At 39.1% G+C, this 9,398-nt stretch overlaps 1 non-coding gene across 1 annotated transcript; it reads left to right on the top strand.

The window, feature by feature from the left end:
• The first annotated feature begins 9,023 nt into the window (after nucleotides 1-9,023).
• On the top strand, nucleotides 9,024-9,130 carry LOC131250241 (small nucleolar RNA R71). Its single transcript, XR_009173167.1, has one exon. It is a non-coding gene; the product is annotated as a small nucleolar RNA R71 (small nucleolar RNA).
• Nucleotides 9,131-9,398: the final 268 nt, after the last annotated feature.

Below are 9,398 nucleotides of genomic sequence, written 5' to 3'. Positions count from 1 at the left end.
CAAACAATACTAAAGACTCTTGACATCGTTACCAGAGCAATGGGAAGTTATAGCATCGGACCGTATAATTGGGCTTTAATATGGAAGCAACTCTTGATTGTCCACACCGGATCACACTTCATAATTCTCGGCTATGATTACCCTTTTAGTGCTTCTTACTGCTGGATGCGATGGTGGGTTCATTAATATCATCTAGTAAAACTTTGTTACCTAGTTGATCATGCTGTATGGATTCTCCCTCCTCGCCTAAGGAGTTTTCAGAGAGACCAAGGCATTAGATATTTCGAAGAGGTAGATCATGCCCCTTCCTCAGGTTAACTTTGCATTAAAATTTCATCTATAGAGCACATCTTTGAAACAAAACTAGCTGATACCCTTGAGGGATGGGTAGCTGTTGGTACACCTTTGGAGAATACTTATGAATCTTCAGATTTTCTAGAAGAGAATGATGATTCTTCACAATTTTATCCTCCTCCTCCCTTGCAAATTTTAAGAGATAGTACTCCTGTAACATCAGAAAGATGAGAGACAAAAAAACGTTGTCGTTCTCCTCAAAAGGACAAACATATCATCACTGAAGATTCATCCTCTTCAGAATAGAGAATAGCAAATGTTCTGATCAAACTTGACATTAAGGTATTTGAATAGGAAATATAACATTTTGCCTTTCTTGCATTTATCTTTAATAGTGCATTTTTATATGAGACATATGAACATATGCATCTTCAGAATTATATACTGTTTCAAGATTCATAATATTTCTAAGTTTGAGCAATTTTTGTAAGCATATTTGATAGACACATGCTAATCAAAGTGACAATCTATTTATAATTGTTAGCATAACATTTCCTAGTGGGATTTTAGAATGGGCGGAACTAAGTTTCGGTTCCAGTTAGTTGCACACACAGTTTAAGCTCGTAAGTAGTTGGAGCAATCACAGTTTAGACTCATAAGTAGTTAGAGTTGGTGTTACACGAATGGCCGCTGTAACTCTCTAGAGTTCATGGGGCATATCGCGGCTGAGGAGTTCACAAACCGCGGTCCATCAGAGGGGCCCAGTGAAGCTACCGGGGCAGTGAACTCAATAAGATTTACGCATAGGGTTGGCCACAGTAACTCTCTAGAGTTCGTGGGGTGTACAAGGCTACCGTGGGTTACCAAATCCAAGGCTGCTAGTCCATCAATGAGGGGTCATCTTGCTTTAGAGACTTGCCCTCATGTGTTACTGCTGAAATCAAGCCGGGGGTCTGGGGAGTCATCTTGCTTTAAAGACTCACTTTTCCTTCATCTGCAAGGTCAGACCCATTCACAAGGGGGCACTCTCTGGCCACCCATGTGATGCTGCATGAAGCTGTACAGACGACATAGGTCACTGCTCACATGGGTGTGCGTGATGCTCTTTCTGGGCTTTTAAGGCCACATGCGACACTGCTACTTGTATAGTTCTACCATATCGCCATCTCCCATAATGACAAGCCTTATGCATGTTTGGCTTCATATCGGCGTCTTTCTCACTATCATATGTGATAAGTCACCATTGTTGTCGCGATTCACGCACTTAGCTTTATAAGCTTATTCTGCCACCTATAAATGATAAATTGGCGTTGCTGAAATAATAAATTGAAATTAATATACCGCATTTGTTGAGCATATGAAACCAAATTTTATATTTAAGATAGTATATCAGCCTGGCGTTGCTATTGATTTCGATAAATTTAAATGGCCTTGTGCTAGCAAGATAATGATAGTAATAAAAGCTTTGGCGATTCGGCGATAATCATTGGCGCACTGGCGATTTGCATTTGGCGATATGCATTTAGCGATTTGGCAATAATCATTGGCACTTTGCATTTGGCAATATGCGTTTGGCGATAATCATTGGTGCTTTGCATTTAGCGACTCGCTTGGATTTGATATGCTTTGAAGGCTTGCATTTCATTAATATTCAAAGAGAAATACAATGTTAGAAAGAAATACAGAGTTTTGCCTTTGTATGCTTTTGTCTGCCCCTTTGGATTGAGAAGAATTACATAACAAATCTTCTGAATCAAAACTGTGTATACATTCAGGGATGATATATTTTTATGAAACGGGCATTGACTGGTATACTTATGCCTCGCCCATCTTGATCTATCACCCGATAGGCCCCATTAGAATATACTTTAGATATTATATACGGGCCATCCCATATAGGGTCAAATTTACCCCCTATCTTATGAGTGACCACTATTGGCCTTTTGAGCATCAATACCATATCGCCTCTTTTGAAGGAGCGATGCTTGATCTTTCTGTCAAAAGTAGTAGAGATTCTTGCTTGATATATCTGTAATCGTTGTTGAGCTGCTATTTGCTTTTCATCCAGCAAATCCAATTTTGGCAACTTGATCTTGGCATTTTCATCATCAGTAATCGACTGATGTACTGTTATTCTGAGCGACGCCACTTGCTTTTCAATGGGGATAACAGCTTCAACTCCATAAACCAAAACAATATGACGTTGTTTTTATAGCAGTACGATGAGTAGTTCGATAGGCCCATAAGGCTTCTTGCAACTTCTCATCCCAATCGCGCTTATTTTCTGCAACTGTTTTCTTCAATATCTTCACAATCTTCTTATTGAATGCTTCATCCAAGCCATTAGCCGATGGATAGCAGGGTGTTGAGAAAGAATGCTGGATATCGAACTTTTGACATAATTTCTCCATTCCTCTATTCTTAAATGGAGTCCTGTTATTAGTGATGATCTTTTTCGGAATACCATAGTGGTATATTATTACATGCCATATGAAATCCACAACATCTTTTTTTTGACATTTCTTAGTGTGATAACTTTAGTCCACTTTGAGAAATAATCCTTAGCTGTTAGAATGTACTATTTTTCTTTAGATGACGATGGATTTATAGGACCAATAACATCATGACCCCAAGCTGCAAAGGGCTAAGAAGCCACTGATTGATGCAAGTCTTTAGGAGGTATGTGTATGACATCGCCATGTATCTGACATTCATAACACCGCCATGCGTAATCAATCGCATCTTTGAACATTGTAGGCCAATAATACCCCATTTGGTGTACTCGATGGAACAAATTTCTACCGGCCTGATGAGCCCCGCATTCTCCTGAATGTGCTTCTCGCAATATCTGATTCACCTCTTTCGTATCCAAGCATCTCAACAACACCTCGTTATAGGACTTTTTGTAAACCTCTTCGTTACACATAATAAATTTCTTCACCCTTTGGTTTATTTGCAACCTTTGCGCTGGATCTTCTGGAAAAATATCATATTTGAGATAATCCACAAAAGGCTGATGCCAATCATCAATTGAAATCTCCAAACATGATATGGGCAATGCTTCAGAGATTTCAACATCTTCAGCAGGTGGCAAAAACCTTCTTTCTTTGATTGTTACTTGAAGAGGGCTTCGATTAGGACAATCCAAAGCTGCAGCCAAGCTAGCTAAGGCATCTGCCCATGCATTCTCTAATGTCGGTATATGCCTGATTTCAACATCCTAAAATTGCTTGAACAATCATTGTGCTTGACGATAATACGGGAGGAGCTCTTACTTCCTTATTTCGAATTCTGTAGTAAGATGATTTATTACTAGCTTAGAATCGCCAAAAATTCGTAGCGCTTTTATCTTCATTCCCTGGCCTATTTCTATCCCTATAATGAGAGCTTGGTATTCGACTTCATTATTAGTGCATGCCACACTTAATGTAAAGGAATATGGTGGCAAGTCACCTTGTGGACTGATAAATATCACTCCGACACCTGTTCTTGAAGTGGATATTGTTTTTGTAAGTGTTATAGTTTATATCCCTGTAAGTTGTCAAATTTGTGGTGACAAAATCTCTGTTATGTTTTATATAACCTACTTAAGTGAATATCAACATTCATGACTTCATGAACAAACTAAGCTCACAACAAGCAAAGCATCTGAAGGATCAATCTTGAATGCAAGAACCGCTCACAAGACTCAAGCTGACAAGATCTGTATAGCTTGAATTCTCATTTCCTGAGCTATTTCTATCCCTATAATGAGAGCTTGATATTCAGCCATGGGTTGACCCTAGAAGTAGGTCATTTCGGATACATAAGTCGAATTTTATTTTACATTATTAGTAAGTTTGCATGCCACGCATCTTCTTAGAATCTACGACTCAAATGTCGAAGGAAAAGATCGTAGGTGTAGGTACGACGATCGTGTAGAACGGCCAAAGTACGGATTTTTAAATATCATGGCTTCGACTAGTCGAAGAGCACTCTAGACGATCGAAGACCTGATCTTCTCACCTATAAATAGGGCACGACATCATCGATTTAATTATAGTATTCAAGCCAATCTTCGTCGAACTTCGCTCCATCTAAGCTAAGTGTGCTTATTTAATATCTTCTTTCCTTAGCTTTATTTTAATTGATTTTGTTTGTTATATTCCAATTTGATAAGAGGAGTTGTTATTCCCTTTCTTTGGAATCAAAATCAATTAAGGCAAGCCCTATTTGGTTTAATTTAAAATCAATTAGATCTAGAACCATTGTAATCAAGTCGACATTGAACTTGGACATTCAATCATCTACTTTGATTTGGTTCTACTACAACGAAGAAGATATTCGTATTTTACATATTGTAAATTCCTTTCTAATTTGGTTTCTTTGATTTGCCGGAAAAATCTTGTTATTTTGGTTATCCGAGGAGAGCCGGACAGAAGTGGGGGTTTTTGATTTATTACTAGCTTAGAATCGCCAAAAATTCGTAGCGCTTTTATCTTCATTCCCTGGCCTATTTCTATCCCTATAATGAGAGCTTGGTATTCGACTTCATTATTAGTGCATGCCACACTTAATGTAAAGGAATATGGTGGCAAGTCACCTTGTGGACTGATAAATATCACTCCGACACCTGTTCTTGAAGTTCTAAAAGCATCGTTGAAGTACATTTGCCACATACCAGGCAATTCTGTCATCATTACCTGCTCGTCCAGAAAATCATCATTGATCATTTCGTTATCCGGTATAGGGTGGGCTTCCAAGAAATTTGCCACTGCTTGTCCCTTTACTGCTTTCGCCGATTCAAAAGTGATCATTTCAGTTTCCCTTTACTGCTTGTCCCTTACTGTCGATCGTCAGTTCCCCCCATCTTCTATCTGCTTCGGAGCCACTTTAGGATGCTTGATCATTTCAGTTTCCGCCCCGTCTACTGATTCTATAGTAATCATGTTTACCAAAGAGTCTCCTCCCAACCCGCGGAACTTCTCCCATTTTTCTTCATTGATTCGGATTAGGGTCAAGATACCTTTTCCACTGTTCAACCCAGTCAGCTCTTTGCAATCGAAGCCCATGTTCTTCATTATCTTTTTGCTAGCAGAGCTATATCTTTCCAGATTTCAGGTGTTAATTTTGTGGGGTTCATTTTGTTATCTATCCTTTCTTCTATCCCTGCCTCTGAGACTGCATAAAATTCAATAGGCTCGAGGTTTTTCAAATTGGCTTCAACACAGAACCTCTTAGGCAGAACTGGGAATGGTTTCTTACTTTCTACATGTGGTAATGGCATCGTGTAATTTGACTGCAAAATTTCCAACTGCTTAGGTGATAATAATGTCAGCGAAGGCTGCCCCGATCGTCTCAAATGTCTTGGCACGAAATAAAACTTCTGCTTCACATTTTCTTTCCTAGATAACTCTATTTTGGCGACTCTGTTCTGTACTGTGCTTGTTTCTTCTTTTGCTGTTTTATTCTCATTGCTTTCCTTTTTATTCCCTATAGCGAACTCGTTATAATAGCTGGCATCGGTGAAGAAAGACTATACTTCGGTATACTGCTTTGCGTCAGCCATCACCTTATATTAAATCCCATCTTTACAGTACTTGAAGCATTGATGGAGGGTTGATGGTATGATGCCATATTAATGCATCTAGGGTCTTCCTAAGAGGAGATTATATGTCATTACCGTGTTGATAACATGACAAATAACGTCTGTCGTTAGCTCCCCTGTCTCCAATGTTAATGTAATTTTGTCGAGCGCTCGTTGTCCATCTTGATTAAACCCTTGTATCATCATCTCACTAGGGCGCAAATGAGAATGACGATATCCCAATTCGTTTAGCATCATTAATGGTAGTCGCGGACCCATTATCTAGCATTATTCATTTTATCTGCTTACAATCGACATGACCCACAACCATCAGCGGTCTGTTATGTTCTTCGCCACAAATTAGATCATCATTGGAGAAAGAAACGACTGGCATGCAATTATTTCACTCTTCGTACTCCATCTCTATGAGCAATTCTTTTCTGACATCATTATTGGATAGAGCTTGAATTAGACTATTTTAAGAATCTTCTGACAGTCGTAATGCATCGAACGCACTCAATCGAGCTGGTAGGCCTTTCAGATGACTCACCACAACGTACGTCACCTTCTCAACCTTATTTTTTTCCCTTTCTCTAATACTGTCATGGCGTTCTTCAGATGTTTCTCTTATTATTACCTCAATGTTCTGTTTATGAGGACTTTTTATCCTTTTAGTCGAGTGTAACATGACTACTGTTGCTTTGCCCATCTGCCTCAGTGAATGACTGTCATCCATTTCTCTTACCCTCTTATTCTTTTACCAGTGGTTTCTGGCAAAATTTACACACTCATCGTCAATTTATTGCTCTTCTGCCTGTCAGCAATCATCAATAAAATTTAATCAGTGTTTATTCGCAAATGTATTCTATCCCGGAGATGAAAGGAAGGATGGTGGTTCAGGATTTCTTGGGAACCACCTGAGTTGGACTCACCCATTGACTATCGGATATAGGGTATATGATACCCATATCTAACAATTTATGCACCTCTCCTTTAACCATTTCTTTCATATCTGGATTGAGTTGATATTATGGTTGTCGAGAGGTTTTTGCATTATCCTCAAGATGAATGCGGTGAGTACAAATCAATGGATCGATTCCATTGAGATCCGCAATTGACCATCCAAGGGTTCTTTTTTGTTCAATGAGAGTAGCGATTAGCATACTCTCCTGTTCTTTCTCAAGGTGGGAAGAAATTACCATCGGATATGTCTCATCTTAACCTAAATAGATATATTTAAGATCAACAGGCAATGGTTTTAGGTTAAGCTTCGGTGCTTTAAGGTTAGACAGTACAGGCACTGCATCGTTTAGGGACAACTTTTCAAATTGTGGCCTCTACCAGTTAACTTCAAGTACCGGCGTAGCATCAAGCACGACATCCATATCCCTAATCGTATCATCATCCAAATCAAGGGAGTGTGCCAAGCACATCTCTAAAGAGTCAAAGGATAAGGTCATCAGAGCTCTATCTTACATGAAAGAGTCTATCATGTTAATGTCATGGGCCTCATCATCATCCTTTGCTTGTCGGCTCATGTTGAAAAAGATATTAAGCTCGAACGTCATATTTCCAAAAGATAAATTCACAATTGATGATAGCGTTTGATGATAGAATCTTAGGCATGGTCGGGTGATGGAACGGGCGACCCGCCCCATTCCTACAATTGATGATAGCGTTTGATGTAGCAAGGAACGAGCGACCAAGTATGACAGGAATTTGAGTACTCATATCTACAATAGGCTGAGTATTCAGGATGATAGAATCTACTGGACAGTAGAATTTGTCAACCTGGACAAACACATCCTTGATCATCCCCCTCAGTACACGAAATGAGCGATCAGCAACCTGTAGTGTGGTTCGAGTGGGTTTTAATTCACCTAGACCCAGTTGTTTGTAGATTGAGTAAGGAATCACATTTATGCTTGCCCCCATGTCAAGTAGTGCATTCTCAATTTGGTGATTCTCAATTATACAAGTGATAGTTGGGGTACCATGATCTTTATATTTTTGTGGCACACTTTGCTTGAGGATGAAACTCACTTTTTTTTTCAGGAAAATGTTCTTTTTGATACTTTGTCGCCTCTTGGTCATGTATAGGTCTTTCATAAATTTGGCATATGAAGGAATTTGTTTCATAGCATCTAAAAGAGGGATGTTGAACTTCACTTGTTTCAACACCTCTAGAATGTCCTAAGAGTTAGCTAGAGGTTTTGGTGCAATCAACCGCTGGGGGAACAGAGCAATCGGCTTGCTTAGAGGTTCTGGTTCTAATCCATGTGGAGTACTGCTAGGTCTATCATCTATTTCTTCTTCTGGGTCTTTAGACTTTTTAGCTCTTACCAGAATAGATTTGTCAATTAATTTTCCATTCTTAAGAGTGGTGATAGACTTGGCTTGCTCCATTGGATTTAAAGAGTTTGGTTCACTAACTCCGTATTGCGGTTTAGGAGTGGGGATAGGCTGAGCCGGAAGGATCCCTTTCTCCATAACCGTAATACGAGAGTCTATTTTTTGTATAGCCTTAGTAAGTTCTTGTAAGGCTTGAAGAGTATTTTGCTGGATAAGCTCTTGAGTTTGTGTGGGATTTTAAACCAATTCCTCTTGAGGTTTCCCTTGGTTTAAAATTTTAGTAGGGATTCCTTGAGGAGTAGTAGTTTGTCCATTCCTCCAACTAAAGTTTAGACGATTTCTCTAACTTGAATTGTATGTGTTTGAAGTGAGTCCTTTGAAAGGCCTTTGGTAGTTGTTTACGACATTAGATTGCTCATTCAATATTTCTTGAAAAGCAGGTATTGTTGGACAATTCGTAATTGTATGAATGTTGCAAGCACAAATACGGCGGACAACTTCCTTAACCTTATCCTTCATAAGTTCCATGGACTCGAGTTTCCTTGTGAGACTATCCACTTTAGCATTTATATCGTCTTCCTCTTTCAAAAGATATATTCCGTCATTCTCCTTTGATTGAGTAGGCTTAGAAGTGGTGCTAGGTTTTGGGGAGATGACTCATAATTATGTGTTTTCAGCAAGCCTGTAAAAATAATCCCACACATCATCAACATCTTTAGTCACGAATTCCCCATTTCACATTGTCTCGACCATTTGGAGCATCGAAGATGTCAGCCCATCATAGAAGAAACTTGTTATATGCCATGTTTTAAAACCATGTTGTGGACATGAAATAACAAGATCCTTGAACCGCTCCCAATATTGGAAGAATGTTTTATCTTCCTTTTGGGTGAAGTTCATGATTGACTTTCTGAGGGTGTTCATTTTATGATATGGGAAAATTTTCTTAATGAACTCCCTTGTCATGTCGCTCCATCTGTCAATCGATCGTGGACATAGTGAGTGCAACCACGTCTTAGCCTTTTCTTTTAACGAGAAGGGAAAAAGTTTTAGCCTGATCGTGTCCTCAGACACGTTGGGAAAGTATAAAGTGGCTATGATCTCATCAAACTCTTTCATGTGTACTTTTGGACTTTCAAATTCAAGTCCATGGAACTTTGGAAGTAGTTGGATCACTCCTGGCTTG

Source organism: Magnolia sinica, chromosome 6 (assembly GCF_029962835.1).
Source record: "Magnolia sinica isolate HGM2019 chromosome 6, MsV1, whole genome shotgun sequence".
NCBI classification, from domain to species: Eukaryota; Viridiplantae; Streptophyta; class Magnoliopsida; order Magnoliales; family Magnoliaceae; genus Magnolia; species Magnolia sinica.
The sequence above is the reverse complement of the archived record's forward strand: the minus strand, read 5'-3'. Positions and strand labels throughout refer to the sequence as shown.